The following is a 4421-nucleotide window of genomic DNA, read 5'->3' on the forward strand; positions in this document are numbered from 1 at the left end:
GCTATGATTTGTTCAAGTACACCTTCAGCCCCTTTCTCTCTCTTCTTCTTTTTCTGGAATTCCTATGATATGGATATTGTTCTGTTTGATTGCATCACTTACTTCTTTAATGCTCCCCTCATACTCCTGGATTTTTTTCTCTCTCATTTTCTCAGCTTACTCTTTTTCAATAATTTTATCTTCTAATTCACCTATTCTCTCCTCTGCCTTTTCAATCTGTGCTATGGCTGCCTCCATTTTATTTTGCACCTCATTTATAGCATTTTTTAATTCCTCATGATTATTTTTTAGTCCCTTGATCTCTGCAGCAATAGATTCTCTGCTGTCCTCTATGCTTTTTTCAAGCCCAGCGATTAATTTTATGACTATTAGTGTAAATTCTTGTTCCATTATATTGCTTATATCAGTTTTGATCAATTCGTTAGCTGTTGCTACTTCCTGGAGTTTCTTTTGAGGAGAATTCTTCCGTTTTGTCATTTTGGGTAGTCCCTGCGGTGGCTCCAAACTGCAGGGGACTTTACCTGTGCTGTCCGGAGAAACTTGCATTGGTGGGTGGGACCTCAGTCAGACCCGATGTCTGCCCCCAGCCCACTGCTGGGGCCACAGTCAGACTAGTGTATACCTTTATCTTCCCCTCTCCTAGGGGCAGGACTCACTATGGAGTGGTGTGGCCCCTGTCTGGGCTACATGCACACTGCCAGGATTTTGGTGCTGCTTTGATGGGATCTGTTCAAGGGTGTATTAGAGGGGTAGATCTGCAAGATGCACAGGGATGGGAGGGGCAGGCTTAGCTAGCTTGGCTATCAGTGGTCCCCTATGGGAGGGGCCCTGCAACACCAGGAGGGAAGCAGGCCCATCGGAGGGATGGATCCACAGAAGCACAGTGTTGGGTGTTTGCGCAGTGCAGGCAAGTTCGGTGATGGGAACTGGTTCCCTTTGGAATTTCAGCTGGGGGATGGGAGAGGGAAATGGCGCTTACCAGCGCCTTTGTTCCCCTGACGAGCTCTGTCCTTCTTTCCGGAGCTCAATAACTCTCCTTCCTGGTGTCCTAGAGTAGAGCTGTTGACTTCTAACATTCCAGATGTTAAGTCCCACTGGCTGTCAGAACTCACGCAGTCCAGCCCCTCTGCTTTTGCAAGCCAGACTTTGGGGGTTCTCCTTTGCCCCACAGGCTGCCCCTCCACTGCCCTGTCTCCTTTCCGCCAGTCCGTGTAGCACGCACCACCTCTCTTCCCTTCCTATCCTCCTCCGTGGGCCTCTTGTCATGCTTGGCTCCAGAGAGTCTGTTCTGCTAGTCTTCTGGTGGTTTTCTGGGTTATTTAGGCTGATGTGTGTGGAAACTAAGCAATCAGCAGGACGAGGTGAGCCCAGTGTCCTCCTATGCTGCCATCATTTTCTTTAATTTCTTAATTTGTGGACATTTTAATTTGAAACTTTTTTTTTTTTATAATTTCGGCTCTAAACACTTCTTGAGATGATGAATTCAATAAGGCTATACTCCTTGCTATGTAAATGTTTGTTTAGTTATACTCTCAATCTTCTAGATGCTTGAGGTAGAGGTCTATGTAAGGTTTGCTCTGATAGGATATGAAATCATGTGTAATTTGGTGAATGTCAAATGAATGGCAAAGATACTAAGAGGTATAGAATGTCTGATGTTGTATATTAGCAAGAACTTTCATCTCAGTAATAGACTGTGATAAATTAGGTCTTGTTTACCAACTACTTTTTCCCGTTATTTATCTTTTAAATGAGGAGTCTACCTATCTTCAAAAGATAGATAAGTGAAATTATCTAGTTTAAATTATTTCTGTATAAACTTAAACACTAATGTTGAGATTTACTAAATGGGTAATACCATATCATAGCAAGGTTATGGCAATGCCTAGACTCCAAAGATTCTATCTTAATTTTATACTTTCCTGGAAAACCAAAGATTCTTAATTATTTAGTCTGTGCTTAGAGAGCAGCATATATTTGCTCACAACTCAGGTCAATTTAGTTATTTAATTGTGTGTGTGTATGTATGTGTATGCATATAATTGTATTACACCTTTATTTTTCCAACAGAACTCTCTTGATATCAGGTCACAAGAACTGAATAACATTCAAGATAGGAAGTCTCATAATGTATTCTCATCCATAACATCCTGCATAACATATAATAGATACTTAATCAATATGTATATCATTATTTTAAAAAGGATGGCAATTTATTTAGTTGCATTTTCCTTTGTTGTGTTTGAAGATGTAAAAGGAACTAGAATGCAAGATTCCTTGTGAGCAGCCTGCTCAGAAAACAGAATGCTTGTTTCATCCAGAGAGACATAAAGTGGGCTACTTTAAGCTGATAGGATCCGTGATCCTATAAAAGGAAATGTCCTTTTAAAACTCCAAGATTGATTTTGTTTGTTCTAATTATAATTAAAAATAATCAATTCACAAGAGTGGCAGGTTTATTACATATTTTGTAGTCCCAGGCACTACTTATTAAGCATTCCATTTTGCAGTGCCATTTAAAAATTCTTAGGTTAGATATGTACATAGTTGCTTTGTATTAAATGATGTTGGTATTTTAAATCTATAATTTTGAGTTAAGAATTAATCCATTGAAATGATAGTTGAGAAAAATCCAATAGTAATTCCCTTAAAATAAAAAGAAGAAAACAAACTCAAGCATTTTGTTTCATCTCTTCTGTGGGCTCTATGATAAAGTAATTATGCAATCAGTAATTAATCACTTCTAGCCAACAAAAAGGGCATTGTAATTCTGGAAAATAATGCATTCTGCTAAAATGGTTGGATAATAACCAACTAAGCTTAACACAAACATGAGATAATAGAAAAGAAACAATGAAAATAAGTTGTGCTCCTCTGGGAAAACAAAAACAAATAAATTAATATGCAAATATGCAAATTAGAGGGTGTGACTCCTGGATGTACATTAAAATATAGAGAGACCTGGATAAAAATGTTTAACTTGAGTATCCATTGGGAAACTCCTTTCCCTTCTCCTGTTATGGATTATTATTATTGTTTAATAAATTAAATCTCTCAGTAATATTTTAGATGACAAAACACCATCAGCTAAAAGAAAACAAAACTGTATAGACAAAATTAAATGAACTTATGGCCTACAGTGATTTTATTTTTTTTAACAATTTTTTTTAACGTTTATTTATTTTTGAGACAGAGAGAGACAGAGCATGAATGGGGGAGGGTCAGAGAGAGGGAGACACAGAATCTGAAACAGGCTCCAGGCTCTGAGCTGTCAGCACAGAGCCCGACATGGGGCTCGAACTCACAGACCGCAAGATCATGACCTGAGCCGAAGTCAGCCACTTAACCGACTGAGCCACCCAGGCGCCCCAAGTGATTTTATAATAAAATAAAACATTACCCCATATACGAAAACAATTTTCATTTTTCTACCTACCTACCAATTTTGAAAGGATAACTTCATTTAATTTCTGCATATCCCGTTTTATAAACATACAGGAAATAACAAAAGAATAAAAGAACCTACCTCAATTCTACCTTTACCCATTTACTTGGTATCATGCACAGTTTACTAAAACCTTCATCATTTTAGAAGATATCCCACAGTGTTTTTGTTTGGATCAAGTGTGATCATTTGTATGTTGAACCTCAAGATTAGGTGATAGATAATGGATAGATAGATAGATAGATAGATAGATATGTTTATTTTCCTCATTTATTTCTTCTACCCCAAAACTAAGAACCTTCCTGTCTACCATATTTGCCTTAGCATAAGAGCTTATAATTTTGGTGGGCACTGAGTAAGAATTTCTTTAGGATCAGAAATCTTCACAACAACAGACAAAGGCCAGGGAAATAACATTCCATATAAGAGGTACTAAATGAATTGATTTTTGATTGGAAATAATTATAGTTTAATATATGTACATTTTTTTCTGGTGAAAAAGTCCTTATTAATTGATCCAAGCGTTCTTAGTTCATGAGAATGTTAATTTTCATGAAACATGAAATATTGAACAAGAAGAAAAATATTTTTTATATCCACTAGAATTCCTCCTCTTTTCTCCTACCACTGTCACTCCCATAAGAAGGTGTGGTGAGAGTCCATTGATATAGAAGAAATGGTTGATTTCTCTCTACATCATATATATGTTCTGAGAAAAATCACTTGGCCTGAATACTTATCTATAAACATTTGTGGGGAAAAGTAGCAAAAATAAATTTTTACTGTTCAAGCTGTTAATGTTACTCATAGATAGGTAGGTGGATTGAATCAAAACTCTTTCAGTACTAGACCACAGTGAAAAAAAGTTGAAAGGGTTCGTACACCAATTAATACCAGAAAGAGATCAATATTAGGCAGCCTGTGTCCTTGTTGGTAGGTTAGAGGACCATGGTAGAATTTAAAGATTAGGTAGCCT

Source organism: Lynx canadensis, chromosome A3, assembly GCF_007474595.2.
Source record: "Lynx canadensis isolate LIC74 chromosome A3, mLynCan4.pri.v2, whole genome shotgun sequence".
Taxonomy (NCBI): Eukaryota; Metazoa; Chordata; class Mammalia; order Carnivora; family Felidae; genus Lynx; species Lynx canadensis.